This window comes from Hipposideros armiger, unplaced genomic scaffold (genome assembly GCF_001890085.2).
Source record: "Hipposideros armiger isolate ML-2016 unplaced genomic scaffold, ASM189008v1 scaffold_24, whole genome shotgun sequence".
Lineage (NCBI taxonomy): Eukaryota > Metazoa > Chordata > Mammalia > Chiroptera > Hipposideridae > Hipposideros > Hipposideros armiger.
The window spans coordinates 4,282,247-4,300,483 of NW_017731374.1; the positions used below are offsets into that span (position 1 = coordinate 4,282,247).

An 18,237-nucleotide genomic window follows, 5' to 3' on the forward strand; every position below is an offset into this window, starting at 1 on the left:
GAGAGCAATCTTCTCCGGCGCCAGACAAATTCTGGATGCCGTCATTCTTACACATCAAAGACCAAATGGCAGCAAAGAAAAACAAGAATAAATTTTAAATCCATTCAGCACAAACTAGCCCTACACAAACCAAACGAGCCCGTTGATTTCAAAACCACCAAGTCAAAGCCAGGTCTCTCCCTGGCTTTAAAGTTTCCAGCTACTTGCTAAGCGTGTTTGTGAAGCGGCTGGACAGAAACTTAAGTCCTCTCAGCCCGGGAGACACTACCGAGTCGTCGGTAAGAAGCAAGTGATGCGGCAGCTCCGCGCTGCGGGGCGCGGGGACCCCCGGCGGTCCACGTCCACCCTGACGCGGCTTTAGAGGCATTTCGAGCGCCCCCGGTAAGGCTTCCCTTCCCCCCACCCGGTCCCAGATAACCCGAGGCCACCTACGTGTCACTTGGGCGGGCCCCAGAACGCACTAACCTGGCCGCGGGACAGGAGGGCCAGCGGCCCAGGCGGCAGAGGCGACTTCCCTCCCGGGGCTCGGGCAACTGGTTGGTCAGGGAGGCCGGGACAGCCTCGCCTCCTGCAGGCCGGCTCGCAGGCACGCACACCCACCCACACCCGACTCTGGCGAGCGCGCGCGCGCACACCCACACTCCCACACTCCCACTCACCCACACTTGCACGCACACGTAGCCACAAAGCCCGTCTGCCTCCGGACAGTGCGATCCTAACGCGCCGTTTGGCGGCGGAGGCGACTCGGCGGCCACAGGCTCCGCGCCCAGGGGGCACTGTTCCTCCGCACCCCGCCGCGCCCACCCCTTTACCTGCGCCTGCCGCCGCCGCCGCCGCCCTGGAGCTGGCCTCCTGCTGCGTGGTCACTGCCCGCAGCCCCCGCCCGGCGGCCAGCCGATCCCGGCTACGCCCGCCTCTACGCGGTGGCCCGGAGCGGGGCCGCCCCCTGCGCCCACCCCGCTGGGGTCGAGCGCCCCGCCAGGAAACCGGAGAGGGCTCCGCCGCCGCGATCTTGGCCGGCCAAGATACAGGCAGCGCTCTGCAGGGGGACACGGGAGTCACAGCTCTGGGAGCCTCAGCGGCCGCTCGGGTCCTACGGCTCCGGCTTTGGCGGGCCGGCAGGGACGGCCGGAGAAGGGCTGCGGAAGGACGGCAGCAGCGCGGACGTCAGCCTTCTCCTTCCTCCGCCTGCTTTCTTTTTCTGCTTACTCCAAGTAGCACAAGTCAGCAGCTCCCGCACCCCCAGACTCCCTCCCCCGACCTCATTCCCTTACCTGGTGTGACACCCCCAGAGCCCCGGCCGTCTGCGCTCCCCCTCCCCCATTCATTTGCCGAACTTCCCGCCGCGGCTGCCTAAGCCTCTCATTCATTATCTTACCAACGCTCCCTGCCCCCGCCGCTGATCAGACACACCCGCGGCGAGAGACCCGCGGCCGCCAGTCCTGCCTCTCCATCCCCACCCCCTCCAGCGCTCACCTCCGCGCGGGACAGCTGGCGGGACGCGGGTGGGCGCCCCCACACATGGCATTTTCATTTTGTCGCTCTTGTCTTCCCCCTTGAAAAGCTCTGGAAAACATTGCGGGGCCCGCAAAATCCCAGAAGCATGGCCTCTCGAGTTCAATTTCTCAACTTTCCAGAAGGCACAAAGTTTCTCCCAGTTGGAGACGGCAGAACAGGAAGAGTCACTTCGCTGCTAGAAAGGTGCCCACGTTTCCATTTCTGAGTTCTCGATCTCCTGGGTCTGCAGACCAAAGCAAGGGGGGCTGTGCTCCCTTAGTTCTCTCTATCCATGATTACAATGTTCTCTTCCGCTTTCCCAGTGAAACTTTGTTAGTGCTAACTATCAATTTTAGAGTAGTAATTAAGGGCGGGGAATGCACACCTGGAGGTGTGGGCGGGAACCGCGCGGGACTCAGGCCAAGGGATATTTCTCAGGAAAGTGGCAGCCACAGAGATTCGCCCAGGTCCTATAACAACACCCAGTCAATCAGGGGCTCTCCAGCTGCGCCACCTCCCACCCTTCGCTTCTCAGGATTTCCGGAGTGTTGGCAAATTCTCTACCTGTCTCTCCACTGCTAAAGCCGCCACATATCAAAAGTAGCTGCTTAGGAATACAAAGCTTAGTGAACTCTCGCCTGAAATGGCACATAGGAGGCCACGGCAGCAGTACAGGCACATAGGGACCGGGCAGGTCTGATACAATTGCATCTAAGACAGAAATGCAGAACAGCGAGGAAGGGCTGCACTGGTGTGGTCACTCGGTAATCTTGGGCTGCACAGAAAGGAAAGGTCACTGTAAACTGCAGTGGGCAGAAGGGGAAACCTTGGAGGAGATGGAAACTTCAGGCTTCCGGGGAGGGGAGTGTGCTTCAAAGCGAACGTGACCATCTCCTGCCAGGGACTACTGAGAACCTTGACTGAGTTCGCCTTGTGGTTTTCTCAGGATGCTCAAGGCTAAACCCTGGCTGCTTAGTCAATTACTATCAGAAGCTGTTTCCTTTTGAAAACAATCTACCAAATTCCCTTTTTTAAAAAATCAGCTTTAAACGACTCTGCTCTTTCTCCTTTCCTACCAACTTATGATCTATTTTACAATAATCCACTTAAAATGTGAAAAAAATTAGAAATTTTAATATATGCACAGTACTAATATGTTCATACACAACTTGCAGAAATGCATATAAACACTCTTATCTCACAAATAATAAGGAGGCGATCTTACACTCTAAAAAACATTATATATCAGGACTTAGAGGAACATGTCCGCTATAAAATCTAAGTGCAATAAAAACTATACATTGGTAAGGAAAGAATATACTGAAAGGGGCTTTCGTTTCAACAATAGCTGTACTGAACTCAGAAAAATCACTTAGCTGATTTTCCTGTCTCCTTCTTACTACACACTCTTTTTATTTACTGTTAGGTTTCTCAGTACAAAAACTGCTACATCTAGTGAAAAAAATTTTTAATTTTGATTTTAAGTAATTAAGTTATATTATACAATAATATTATTAAATAATTATCCAATTAATTTAATAGGTAATTATTTCACTGTTTAGTCCTTCCTCATAAATCAAAGGTAAAGTGAAAATGAGTTTCTTGCCTACCACTCAGCTTGGATATTTTTCCAATGTATTGATTTTATCTCTTACTGTCTTAAGGAATATGGCTGCTTCTGCTTTGACTATATATTAATTGCCTTAACTACTCTGTGGTTCTTTCTAACATCAAATCAGGAGTTCTGTCCACACAAGATATGTGTAGTAAAGAGTTCTGAGTTACTTGCTGTAAAACATTTTTTTCCCTCTTTATTTGTTCTACCATGGCCTAAAATGAAATGGAGAGCAAAATACAAATATGGATCTGTCTTTCTGACAAATATGGATCTGTTTGAATGTAAGTGCTCTGTAGCCAGCTTTAGGTCAATAACTTTAAAATCAAATCCTGTTCAGCACAGAGATAAATCCATCCAAACTAGTACTGTGTTCCAAAATGGGACAGTTTTGTCATCTGTGAAATGGGATAATAATACTTCTAAAATCTATTTTCTTGGATTCCAAGTTGTCTTTATCAACGTAAGATAATATATTTGAACAGCCTTCTTAAATCACTGAAGTGGGTGATGTCGTTTCAACAGAGATGGAAGATACCTTGATATACTTTCTTTAATGTGTTTTTCTGTCTGCGGCCCTTTTGCCATTCAGACTTATTCCCTTTCTTGGATAGTCGCCCTAATGCTCTGTCCTAACCTTCCTCTCTTATCCTCTGCCAAGCAATGTTTCTCTACATTTGTTTCTTCAAATGACTTCAGCAGAGCCAAATCCTCGGACAACTGGTGCCATCAAAAGTGAGAAAAAATACCTTCTGCAAAATGAAGAGAATTTAATGAGGGATATTTCAAGTAGACTTTATATTAATATCTTAAGGATACTGTAGATGTTGTCAGATTATTGACCTTCTCTAGTGGTCCAAGGACTACAATTTGGGAAGCACTTAGGATTCAAAAACTGGTTGTCACTGCTTTGGGGCTCTGTTTGTTCATAAGGGTTTACAGGTCATGCCAGTTCTCCTTCTCCCCCCACTGCGCCCCCCCATGTTCCCTTCCGTCTGGCAAAAAGCCTTTGAAATTTTCTACTAGAAAGTAATCAAAACTATCAGTAAAAGGATCTGCTGGAAACTTTCCCTCCAGTCTCTTTATGTAGAGGCTGATTCAAAGAACATATTCTGGGAAAACAATACCCAGAGAGAATTCGGCCTGCATGGGAAAGGTTTTCAGATGCCCCCAGGTATAGGTGTCTTCCTTTTTTAAATGGGGTATTTGTGCCTGCCCAGTGTTTTTCCTCTTGGCTAGAAAGAAAACATTCTCCTTACAAAACCTTTCTATTTTAAAAGGCCAGTGGCAGAGGTAGGTGAGGCAGCCCAATTTAGTAAAAATAATAATAATAATAATAACACTCTTCAGGGTAGAAGTGGCTAAGGAGACTCCAGGAATGGGGATTGTGGGGATTGTGTGTGCAGCAGCCTTGTATGAGGACTAGACTACAGTCAAATGAAAAGCCGAAAGGGGGTGACTCTGCTCACCTTTTTTCTCTTACCGCATGTTTCTGCTTGAATAATCTGGGTAATGTCTGAAGTCAATCAAACACTAGCAAATTCTGTAGTTTTCCTCACCCAAATAAAAAGGCTTCCATCTAACACAAAGGGTGGGGTGAGGGGGGAATTGAAGGAAACGAAAAAGAATTATGAAAATGAAGAACAAAAAAAATATGTATGTCATATGTATAATTTTAGAGCTAAAAATAGAGCTAGATACCAAGAAATCATAGAAAGGCTCACAAAACAAAAAATTCATTCTATAAAACAATAATAAAATACGTAATTTTCTAGTAAGACAGTGGAAAAAAAGAGAAAAGAAAAGAGATTATGAAGGAGATTTTCATTGTGGTTTCAGTAGAGTTTTTTTTAATACTAAGAGAATATTGTGAACAATTAAAAACAGCTAAAATAGATACCTTTTGGTGAGATGTAAATTAAGAAATTATAGATTCAAAAAATTTAAAACATGAGTATATCTATAACCATTAAATAAACTGAATTCGTATTTCTAAATCTACCTACAAAAAGAATCAAAGGTTTGATCAGAAAGACTTACCAAATCTTCATAGACAGATAAAATCTATTCACATAGTTTCAAAGAACAGGAAAAGAAAGAAAGCACCCTATTTTATGAGCTAATAAAATCTTGATACCAAACTCAGACAAAAACATATAGGCCAATTTCAAAAAAACTAAACATTTTATACATTAAATATTATCAAACCAAGTTCAGCAATGTATTTTCAAAAAATACATCATAGGGCCGGCCGAGTGGCATGATGGTTAAGAACTGGCTTGGGACGCCAGAGGGCCCCGGTGCGGATCCCACATATGAGGGCCAGTGACACTGCCCTCCACAGCTAAGATGCTGAACAACAGCTCAACCTGGAGCTGGGCTGCCGTGAGTCGCCAGAGACAGCGTATGCTGCAGCCCCTGCTGCAGTGGATTGCCATGGGCTACCGTGTGTAGCCAGCAGCCAGCGTGAGCAGCCAGCATCCGCAGTGAGCAGCCATCCAGAAGCTGGCAACTGATCTGCCTCGCCCGGGAAGAGCGCAATGATGGTGCCAACTTGGGCCAGTGAAGCAACGTCCTCCACAACTAGACTGAAGAACAAAAACGATAGCAACTTGTCTGTTCCCCTTCCCCCAATTCCCCAGCACTGTTCCCATCCCCCCAATTCCCCAATAAAAATCTTAAAAAAAAAAAACAACATCATAAGCACATTGGGCTGGTACCATAATGTAAGAATGGTTTAATATTAAAAAATATAAAGTAATTTGCCATTCATTTATATATTTTTTTAATCATAGCAAGCTAGGAAAGGGAGGGATTTCCTGAACAACCTAATTCTACAAGCATTATCTATCCTTAATGTTAATTCATTATACATTTTCCTTTAAAAGCTAGGAACAAAACAAAGATAGCTTTTTCATTTCTACTTGGCACTGTCCTGAAGCCCCTTGCCAAGATCACGTACACACACGCACAAAGAAATTAGAAGACATAAGGTTTAGAAAAAAAGAAAAATATGACTTTTAGATGATACAGTTGTCTACTAAAAAATCCAAGCAAATCTATTAAAGTATTAGAGCAAATCAGAGAGTTTAGCAACATTGTTGAATAAAAGATCAATATGCAAAGAAGCCACAGCCCATTAGAGATAATACATTGTTAAAGGTCTCACTCATAATAGCAACAAATCTTTATCATAACTTGGATAAAAATTAATAGAAAGGTATAGTATCTGTATAAAAAAACTATAAAATTTTATTGAAATACATAAAAAGGCCTAAATAAATGAATAGATATATCATGTTCGTGGATGAGACGACTCCATCAACACAATGCAATCTACTCCAAATTGTATTAGGGGTTTTCACAAACCTTGACAAAGTGATTCTAAAATTCACATGGAAACAGAAGGGGCCAAGAATAACCAAGATAATTCTGTTGAATCATAAGGAGGGAAAAAAATTCCCCTCCAGATATCAAAATATCCTAAAGCTTCACCAATTGAAATAATGTGGTCTTGATGCAGTGATGGGTAATTAATCTAATGAAAGAGAATAGCAGGTTCAGAAATAGAACTACATATAAATGACAGATGAGTCAATGTAAATTAGTGCCTCAAAGGTGTTGTCTTTAGTAAATTAAGCTGAAATAACTAGCACTCTCTATATATATACTGTATATTTAAAAACAAAACAAAACATGGGATTCCCCCCTACCCTATGCTGTAAACAAAAGTCAGTTCTTAATGGTGTAAAGACCTAAATCTGCAGAGCAAAACTTCCCCGTTTTTAGAATATCTTCATCATTTCAGGGTAGAGAAGAATTTCTTACACAAGGTATAAAAAGCGAACCATAAAAGAGACTGCTCTTTCTTTCAAATAAAATATGGCTGATTCTACAATAATATGGTGGATTCTTGTGACTCGTAGTTGATATATCTGCCTCAAGACTTGCAATGAGTAGTCCAAGGAATATGAACAGTATCATGCCACCCTGGGCAAAAGTGGGGCAGAGCGTTTTCCTAAGTCATGTGTATTTTACGTCATTTCTGTTGTTTTGACTTGATAGCCTGTTATACCTTCTAGAACAAAGTGGAAGCAGCTGTCCTAGTGGTCCCTTAACAAGAGGTTCTGAAACATTTTTGGATGTAGATGCCTTTCAGAACCTATTTAAAGCTATGAAACTGCTCTGTCAATAAATGTGGAGTCCACATATTGTGTCAGCGTTCTCTAACTACACTATCCCTTCTTGCCTTCTTGGGCACCAGCTAGACCAGACTCCCCAGCCTCTCTTGCAGTGAGTTGAGGCCACATAACTGAGTTCTCTCCAGTAGAATGTGAGCAGAAGTGACTTCTCCAATTCTAAGACTACCTATCAAATCCCCTCACATGTGTCCCTTCACACTCTTTGTCCCTTCTGATGACTGTGATGATAATGCACACACCAACCTTGGAAGCCATGGATTGAAGATGATAGGTGACCATAAACCCTGACACCTAAGTGTCCATGTGAAAGGGGGCTCCCAACTGATGTGAACACCCACTCTGGACTTTTATGTGAAAAAGACATTTCTTGTTCTTTGAGCCACAAAATTGTGGGTATCTATCAGTTTCCTTGGCTTAAACTAACATATATATTCACGTACATTTTGACTGTAATCTTGGAGATTCAGTGACACCATGTAGCCTAGATTATGGATTGATCTGAAAAAAGGAGATTCTGACGTACTGCCCTCTGGGGTAGGCACTCACCAAAAGTGAGCAAATTCGAGATGTTACACCTGATGAAGCACTGATTACATTTAACTGAATGGCTCTGCCACTTCCCTAGCCACACCCCCCACAAACCCCCCATTTCTTTGCTAACATATACTCCGCCAGAAGGAGAGGCAGAGTTAATTCCAAAAGTTTAAAATAAATAAATAAATGGACATGAATGGAAGACTAATCAGCAACATCAGGAACAAACTCCAACAATATGCATGAATCACAGAAACATGCTGGACAAAAGAAGACAGACACAAAACAGTGCATACTATATGACTGCGTTTTTATCAAGTTCCAGAGCAGGCAAAACTAATCTTTGATGTTAGAAAAGAACAATGATTGCCTAGAGAGTGGGGACTAAAAAGGCACATGAGAAAACTTCCTGGGGCGAGGCAAGAGCCTTGTATATTGCTTTGTGTCGTGGTAACATAGGTGTATATAAGTGTTGAAACTCATTTGACTGTACATTTAAGATTAGTGCAATTGTTGTTTGTAAATTACAACTAAATAATACATTTCAAGTGCAAGCGAAATTATTTGGCTCTACCCATATAATAATATTTCTAAAACACTGTTGTGGGATAATGATCAGCGGTCGCATGCATCCTTTGGGGGCTGCTGTTGTGATTAAACAAGTATAAACACTACAATACCTAAGAGCAGAAAATGACTGTATTCCTACTAAAAACCAAGATACACTATAAACATGTCCTACAAAAAATTAACTTTATAATAAACAAGTCAATAATTTATTCCTATGTATAAAGCCTGTGATTTGTCCATGGCTAGTATCCTAATTCTATATAACTATAAAATATATTTCTATCACCAATAGCATACAGTTTCTTCTGTCTTCAGTGGAATGTAATAATTATATGACAGGATTGTATTTTGAGGTTATTCCACATTCTCTTCTCCCTGTATTTCCACTTTCTTCTCTCTCATTGTTGAGTAGTCATACGTTCTGTGCTCATTGCTTAGGAAAATATGTGGCAAAGAAGAAGAGCCAAAAATCTTTACAGAAAGCCCAAGCTCTTAGAAGGGGATTTACAGGCATAGAGTGGTATGTGTACACGCGAAGAAAAACAATACTCTTGGAGTGGGAGAGCGAAAGAGAGAGCTCTGTGTATCCCAAGAACAGGGGGTACTCTGCCCTGCTTCTTGTCAATGCTGTTGGAGAGACAGCAAGACCCTTGAGAAGAAAAGACTACAGGAGTGTTTAGGTAAATAAAACCTAGAGTAGTTTAGTAATAGATGTTCACGTCCCGTGGGTGGCATGGCAGCAGTGAACTTGAACAACCTCTAAGGATCAATGTTAGATGGGCCTCACCAACACGTTGACACCGTATAAAACTCTGGAATGGTGACTGATCCATGTAGGTGTGTGTAACTATTTCCCCAAGAACAGAAAAAGAAAAAAAAAACTCAAAAATAACTGAGCCCATGTTTTCCCACCAACCCTAAGGAATGGGAGATCCAGATAAAAATTTAATCTGAAATACAGAAAAACTTTTTTTTTTTTTTAGCTTTAATTAGGGAACAGTGTGTTTTTCCCGGGACCCACCAGCTCCTAGTCAAGTTGTTGTCCTTCAATCTTAGTTGTGGAGGGCATAGCTCAGCTCCAAGTCCAGTCACCATTTTCAATCTAGTCGCGGAGGGCGCAGCCCACCATCCCAGGCGGGAGTTGAACTGGCAACCTTGTTGTTAAAAGCACAGTGCTCTCTCACCAGCCAAGCCATCCCAGCCACCCGAGAAAAACTTGAATATCTAAGTTTATTGACTGAGATTCATACCCACTATATTAGTTTTCTAGGGCTGCCATAGCAAAGTACTAGAGACTGGGTCACTTAAACAACAGAAGTGTATTTATCCCACTGTTCTGGAGGCTAGAGTCCAATATCAAGGTGTTGGCATGGCTGTTTATTCTGGGGTCTTTCACCTTGGCTTATAGATGGAGGTTTTCTCCACGGTGTCTTCACTTGTTCTTCGCTCAACCTATGTATGTCTGTGGCCTAATCTCCTCTTCCTATAAGGACACAAGTCCTATTGGATTAGGGCCTGCCTATATTACCTCATTTTACCTTAATTATCTCTTTAAAGGCCCTGTCTCCAAATATAGTCACATCCTGATGTACTGGGGGTTAGTACATCAACATGTGAATTTTGGGGAGACACAATTCAGCTCATTACACCCACTAAGTGTGGAGTTCTCATCCATGATTACTAAGAACCCTTGGGCACCTCTTGTCTGTATCATACAAATCCTAGAATAGGAACCAATTTGATATACGATACGGCCACAACGTTGGGAAGATTACTATGCAGACAAGAGGTGACCTCACAGAAGTCACTGCTAATTTGCAGGATACAGATGGACTATAAGGAGTTTGAAACAGTAACACAGGACACTTTAAAACCCCTAGGAATATGCAGTTTGATCAAAGGAATGAAGTGATAGCAATTGAGCCTTGATAGAAATTGCAGATGAGATTAATTTATCTCCAATTTCAGGGAAAATATCTGTAAAAAGTTATCTTTAAAACCCATATCTGGGGCTTTAAGTTTCTGAAAGATTAACAGCAATAACAATAACTGGACTTCTTCCCAGAGAGAGAGATCTGCACTGACTTGCAGAAATTTTGACTTAGAGAGCATGGATCTGACCTATTAGGTATAGGTTTTGGCAAGTGTAAATTACATTGAGTATCCTAATCTATTCCAAGATGAACTTGAATGAACATGATCCTCCCCATTCCATAAGTCTTTCAACTGGCAAAAGACAGAGAAGAGATAGAATTCTTGCTCATCTCCACAAGCAGGAACACTGAGGCAGCCTTTGTAAGCAGTACAACGGATACGTGGATGAAGTGGCCACCGTGGCAGAGAGGGAGGCTATGCACAGACCCAACAGTATAGAATCCCACTTACCAAAGCTGATCCATCCAATGCTGTTTCCAAATGTCCAAACTACAGTCAACAGAGACCAATTCAAAGCCAAAAGTATGGATATAAGCATGGACCAACTCTGACCTCCTAGTATGGACTATTTCTTGAGGAGACCAACTGGCAACTTGGTGGCAAGTTGACTAAGTTGGGCATCTTCCATCCTGGAAGGGCTTGTGGTTCTTTTCCACAGGAATTGGTACCTATTCTGGTTATGGATGGCATTGCCTTTCATGCCCTCGGGGCCTCAGCCAGCATCCCTATCCAGCTCTTATGGAATGCCTGATTCACAGGCATGGAATCCCATGTAACATTCCACCAAGGCATTTACTCATAGTTTACAGTGAAGAAGGTGCAAGAATAAATCAAGTGGTCTTATCAGACACTGCCCCATCCAGAAGCTTCCTGTGGAGGGATAGAACATCTTGCTGAAGACACATATAAAGCACCAACTTGGAGACTGTACCCTGCAAGGATGGGGAACTATCTTTCAGGACTCAGTATGTGCCCTAAATCAGAGAATCCTATATGTGATGCTTTGTCACCAATAGGAAAAACACATGGGTCCACGAAGTTAGAGGGTGGAAGCAGAAGTGACCTCACTTACCATCACTCTCAAAGACTCACTGTGGGACTTAATGCTTCTCTCCACACAACTCTGGGGTCTGCAATGTGGAGATTCTGCATTTTTCCAGGGTCAAAAGTCTTACAGCAGAAGTCCCATTAAGCTATGGGGGCTGGCCGAGTGGCACGTTGGTTAAGAGCTGGCTTGAGACGCCAGCTCAAAGCAGCAGGGCCCCAGTTCGGATCCCACATGAGGGCCAGTGACACTGCCCTCTACAGCTAAGATGGTGAACAACAGCTCCACCTGGAGCTGAGCTGCTGTGAGTCACCCGCAATGGTGTAGGCTACAGTGGGGCTGCAGTGGGCTGCCATAAGCTACCGTGAGTGGCTGGCAGCCGGTGTGAGTGGCTGGCAGCCAGCGTGAGCTGCTGTGAGCTGCCGTTAGCAGCCGTCCAATGGCCGGCGAGCAACTGCCTCACCTGGGAAGAGCGTAATGATAATACCAACATGGGCCAGTGAAGCGATGTCCTCCACAACTAGACTGAAGAACAAAAGGACAGCAACTTGTCTGTTCCCCATCCCCGATTCCCCAACACTGTTCCCCTCCCCCAATTCCCCAATTAAAAAAAAATAATAAAAAATAAACTACAAGCTATGCTTGCTCCCTGAACAGTTTGGGGTCCTTGTGTCCACAGATTGGCAGACAGTAACTGCAGTCCCCATCCTCTCAGAGATAATTCACCCTGATAATTAGCAGGAGGAGCTAGGACTACTGTTATTAAATGGGGGCATGGAGGCTCATATGTGGAACTCACATGGCCCAGGTGGGTGCCTCTTGGTACTCCCTTGTCCAACTATGACTGTGAATGGACAAATAGAGCAACTCATGAAGAGTATGGTCACCAAGAACACAGAACTCTGAGGAATGAGTTTGGGTCACACCATGACATAAGTTACCAAGACTGGAGGAGGTGTTAGCTGAGGGTGAGGGGAACTTAGAATGTATAATGGGGGGAAAGAGGTGAAGGGAGAAGGTAAGTACTAGTTGTGGCCTTGAGACTAACTATGGTGATGAAGGCTGTAGTCAATCCTATCAACCTGCCTTTTCTACGATTTTCCTCAGGACTAGAGGCCCACCAGATACCTGTGAGGTGCTGCTACCTCAATAAGTTTGGAGAAATGGATCCACGTGGAGCAAGGAGTGGGCTATGGCAGACATGGGGATGTGCCATTCAGATCCATTTCAAGAAAAAACTCACTGACCAGCTGCAAAGAGTGTGGTTAGCAGATGGTCCATGGCTGTTAGCTCTTTTAGGGCCCTTTGTAGTGTAGCTTTTGAGATGAGACCACATTCTTCTTAGATCATCCTTTCAGCCAATGAATGAGCAAAGTGAGAGCCAAGATTATACTCTTCAAGGTGGATTATGGCCAATGACTGAGCAAGGGCCAACCATGTCTATCCAAATGAGAAATATCTCTAATAGACCTTCTTTACTCCCAAGATCCATATTGGGCTAGCAAAGACTTTATTGGGTCTGATGGTTCCCCCTTCCCTATCCTGCTTCTCCACCCTTTCCTTTCATAGATGGTACTCCCCAATAAACCCTGCTTCCCAGGGAACCCAACTTGTAACAAGTATCTTCCACAGTTACTATCCTATTTAAATTATCTCACTACTTACCTTTAAATAATTTTCATGTAATAGTCATTTTATTGAGATTTTCAAATTATTTGAACTATAATTGTTACAGTATTTACCACTTGGTTTGGCATAGTACTGTACATTAAATTTTTTAATGATTTGTTTTGCTAAAGATCTTTTTTCTTTTTCTTTTTCTTTTTTTTTTAGCTGAGCCATCCTGCCACCTGTTGGCAGCTTAGCGGCTGCTCAGCTTGGGCTGGGAATCGAACTGCTCTTGCTGAGAGCTCACACTCTTGAGCGAGCTCTTAACCAACTGAGCCACTCAGCCAGCCCAAAAGATCTTTTTTTTTTTTTACTCTTTACAAAACAAATAGATCCAGGATATATTTATCAATGCAGTCATTTTATGCTGTGTATCTTATTAATTGTTCTCTTTATAGTCAAATCCTTCCTACTGATTTCCCTGGGTTTCTTTTGTATTTCCATTTAGTCTCTGGTGCTGAATACTTAGTTAATTCACTTTATTATTATTTTTTAATCATAACTTTTAAATGCTCTCAATCAGATACACAACTCGGTCACTTGGACTAATATGTACATTTCTCAGCGATATTTTATGAATGGTATATGTTGCAGTCTTTGCATATCTTTGAATATTTTCTATTCTCTTAAAAAAAACTGTGCTATAACTTAGAAATCCCTTCAAATCTACAAAAGTAGGTCTCTATACAATAGGTTTATAAAGAGGTTTTTAAATTTCTATAAACTAGGTTCAGAAAAGTTTTCTTATACTATATAGTTAGTTGTTGCCTTTGCTTCATTTGTTCTGTCTCCATTAGGAATAGCCTTGGCCATATACTGGCTCTTGGTTCTCTGTTCTCCATTCAGATACTCTCTTGTCATTTTCATCTCTTCGCCTTTTCCCCCTGCATCTTTGGAGAGCTTATAAAGTGTGAAATCACCATTGTTAATTCTCTTATCCATAGCATTGTTCTTTTTAATTACTCCAAGGCAGATTTTACTTACACTGAACCTAAAATTTAAAATTCTTGCACATCTCCTTTTGTCTTCCATCTTCTTTTTCATCTTATCTAATTATCTTTGTTTAATCTCTCATGCTGTTAACATTTTAGATCAATCTGCCCTTTTTATAACACACCTGTTCCCATTTCTTTAAAACTCTGTCTTTTTACACTCTATTAAACAGGTATGCCTAAGTCAGGATCTAGCACATAGTAGAGGTTTAGTAAATACTTGTTGGTTTAATTAATTTTAAGTGACTGAATGAACCTTTGACTGTAGGTCAAGTTCTATAGTAAAGAGAAAAGAGAATACGCTAACAAAATTGGCAGTTCACTCGGAGAAAATGAAATGTCATTACTTTCTGTGTCCCAAGTTTTATTCAAAATCAGTTTTTAAGGTGTAATAAAAGAATTATCCAATACTTAATTTCAATCTGTTTAGAAGAGATAACAGATTATCACCAGTGGATGTAACAGGGCACTTCTTTTTTTAAAATTACTTGAAGAAAAAATTTATTTCTGAGAGGTTGAAATCAGCCTGCTCTCTAGCACTCTACAAATATATTTGAAGCTCCTTCTTTTTGTGTTCTCTTGAAAAACAAAACCTCTAATATTAACCCGCTACAAATGGCTGGGGTAAACTTCCTTCACGAAGCTTCTTGCCTAGAGGTGGGATTGGGTCATTGTGTCTGCACGATAACCGCCCCTGCAAACAACATATGAATGCCAGATGGTTGGAACTGTTCCATTAAGAAACTGATGTTTTCATTGTTTGGAATTTGATTTTGTAACTTTCTCCATATAGTGATTTGATTGCAGCATTTAGAAGCCTTAAGAGCTTTCCCATAAATTATTCCACCCCTTGAATGTGAAACTAGGGTAGGCTTATTAGCCTGTTTTTCCATTAGTATGTCATTCCCACTTTCTTACTCAGATGTGGATAATTTAGGCAGGATTCATAAAAAAGAAAATGTGGGTTTTGTGCTTTGGTTGTTTCTTCAAGGAACTTGCTACTGAATAATACTTCCCTCACTTTGTTGATTCACTATTTATACATGAATATTCATGAAAAACTAAATAATAATAGCTAACAAAGTTCTTACTGTGTAGTTATATGGCTGTTACATTACTTTCATAGTTCTTACACTATATTAAACATTTTACACATATTAACTCATATAAGCATCACATCAACTCTGTAAAGTCAATACCATTATTATTTCCATTTTATAGATGAAGAAACTAAGGAAAAGTTAAGTCAAGCGACTTACATAAAGTCAAAATAAGCAGTAAGTGGTATTAGTATTTCAATCCAGGGGGGAAAAGTTTCAGAGTTTGTGTTCTAACCACCTCACTCCACAAAAGGTTGTTTAAGTCCCAAATAATCTAGCTTGTTCCAAGAGAACAATGATAAAACTAGATTCCTTATGTAGTCCTCATTAATGTGAATAGGGTCTTGCTATTATTATGTCAAACGTCTTATCTATTCCAAGCCTTAGCAAATACGTCAGAGGTATTGATTGTAGGTGCTGAGTCCTTAGATATAACATTGAGCTACTAATAACCTTTATTGAATTGCCATGAGGCTTAAATGAGGTAATTTATGCAAAATCTAAATGTCTGACACATAAAATACTTAAATGTTAGCTATTGTTATTAACACCGAGCAAACAGCAAAGAAGTAGATTTTTAACAAAGAATATAAAGAAGGTGGAGGAGAGATGTGAGAGATCAAATTCTATATGCATCCAATAGGGAGTTGAGCAAAACTTTTCAAGATTTACGAACATGGGTAACTAAGGCTGTCAGTTGAAAATAAAGAGATTCCAAGTGCACATGTTCTAAAGAGAAGACACTAACAATCAAAGATGGGCTTGCACAGTATAATAAGAGATTGCACAAGGCCCTAGCAATCAACAGCATCCATTCCTTAATGCAGCATGTAACAGGAGAAAGTGGGAAGGGGAAGATTTTCAGGGAGTTTACATAACTGACTCTCTGTGACTCTTACCAATTATACAAATTGTCTCGTGTCTCCACTGTTAAGCTATGGACATAGCAGAAACAACAGGGATGGATGACCTGTTGCACGTGACTCAGTCCAGCATATTGAGGAAGCCTCAAAAATGTTAAATGACAGCGAGGGTGCCGGTGAGGAACAGCATTCATTGTCCACTCCAAGGGCGCCCTCCTGACAACTCAACTTGGGACTGTTTTAAGCGAGGGAGTTGACTATAGGGTAGAGGAATGAGAAAAAAAAAACACAGTGGTAGAGGTGGAACTTTAGAGTAAATGGAACTTAAGAGACATACTGACCAATTGCAATGTATGAACATTAGTTAGATCCTGATTCAAACCGATACGTTACATTTGAAAAATGAGACAATGGGGACATTTAAATTTTGACTGGGTATTTGATAATATTAAGGAACTATGAATTTTTAGGTGTGATAATACTATTGTGGTTATATTTTAAAAGAGTTATTTTCTTTTGGAGATATACATTGAAATATTTAAATATAAAACAACAAGTCTGAGAATTGTTTCTAAATAATCAGAGAATATATGTGGGTACAGGTATTGATGAAAAACATTTTAAAAGTTTTTTTAAAGGTTGAGTCTTGGAATAAAATAACAATGATATGCTGCTTAAAAGAAGTAGACCTAAAACAAGAAGAAAATCAAAGTTTGAAAGTAAGCAAAATGGGAAAATTCTAGGAAAATGCTAGTTTAAAAATTCATGGATGGCCTTATTAAGATCAAAATAGCTAATATTCAAGGGAAAATTTAAATGTGATAAAGATGGATCATTCATATGATAGATGGCATAATTTATCAAAAAGATATAGTAACGAATCTTTGCATACAAAATGATATTGCATTAACTATCTAAAGCAAAAATTATCAAAACTGCAAGGAAATTTTAATACCATAAAAGAAAGTACAAGTCAGTATGACTTATAGGTAAAAATATTCTAAAAGCATCATAATAGAACAGGTGGCAACATTTTAAGATTTCAAAATAACTACATAAAATTACTTCTACATGTTCAAAACTGACTTGCAATTTCATTCACAAGTCGTCCCAAAATGAAGTTAAAAGAGAAAAAAAAATACACCTTAATAAATGCAGAGAAGTCCTGTTTAGACTTCAGGAGACAACAGTTAACAACATGCAATTTAGCTCTCCCTCAAGGAGCTGCTGACATTCCAATGGCAAGAGACAGAAAATCAACCAATAAGCAAATAATATGTCAGGTAACAGTAAATGCTATGAAGATTAAGGAAAAGTGAATGCAGAATTTTTAGGGGAGCACTGATTTCAGATAGAATGGTCCGGAGAGACCTCTTGTAAAGATGGCATTTGAACAGAGGCCTGAGGAAAGTAGCAAGGGGATGAGAAAGGGGGAGGGGTGTGCATTCCAGATACAGGGGAACGCAGGTGCAACAGTCCTGAGAAAACAGTTTGCTCCCCTTGTTCAGTAAGGGGACCCCATAACAATTCAAAATGCCTATACATAAAAACAAGCGATACCTTAAAATGACGAACTGGGGAAATGTTTGTGTAATATGAATAATATTTTTTGAAATATTTCAACGTGGTTTTCCTTGTTTGAGCTATCTGTCTAACTTGGATGATGGTCAGGGTAATTCAAACTGTTAACACCAGGAATGCAAGAGAAAGAAAGTGGTCAGTGTTCAGCTTCTGACTGTCAAATGGCTTTGCCCAAGACAGAAAAGGATATTCTTTGAGTGCTCACTTACATGGTTGCTGACTTGATCATAGAATTCCTCTATTAAGTACCTATAAGAAGGAGAGAACTGAGGAAGCAAGAACCCTGCCATACCTGAAGGAAAGAAAGTCTGTCCTTTCTTTTTCTAGTAGAGTTTGGGGTGGGGGGGAAGAATAGATAGAATGAAGTCAGATCTCAGTAGTCTTACTTTCCTCCTCTCAGCACAGAGATGAATAAAAAACATCTAGAGAAGGTGTCAGGGAGCTACCGGACTGCTTCCCTGGGTCTAGGGAAGCCCTCTCTATACTCGCTCAATGCGATGTTCAACAGTGTGTAAGCCATAAAACAGCACTGGCAGAGGGGAGTGACTGGAGAGACAGCCTCCTGTACTCATGTGTGCCACGCGGGGGAACCAGACATTCCCAAGTGGCTTCATGTGGATGACCCAAGGGAACGG

General features: G+C 41.4%; 1 protein-coding gene across 7 annotated transcripts in view; it reads right to left on the reverse strand.

Moving 5' to 3' along the window:
• Positions 1–18,237, reverse strand: part of LPAR1 (lysophosphatidic acid receptor 1) — a 247,682-nt gene that overhangs the window by 140,699 nt on the left and 88,746 nt on the right. The window contains exon 1 of one of the 7 annotated variants that reach the window (XM_019635893.1): positions 1,477–1,872. The exons of 2 other annotated variants lie outside the window; for them this stretch is intronic. The gene's annotated coding sequence lies outside the window, so the exon portion shown is untranslated. 4 more of the 7 variants (XM_019635895.1, XM_019635894.1, XM_019635892.1 and 1 more) reach the window with 4 other exon arrangements.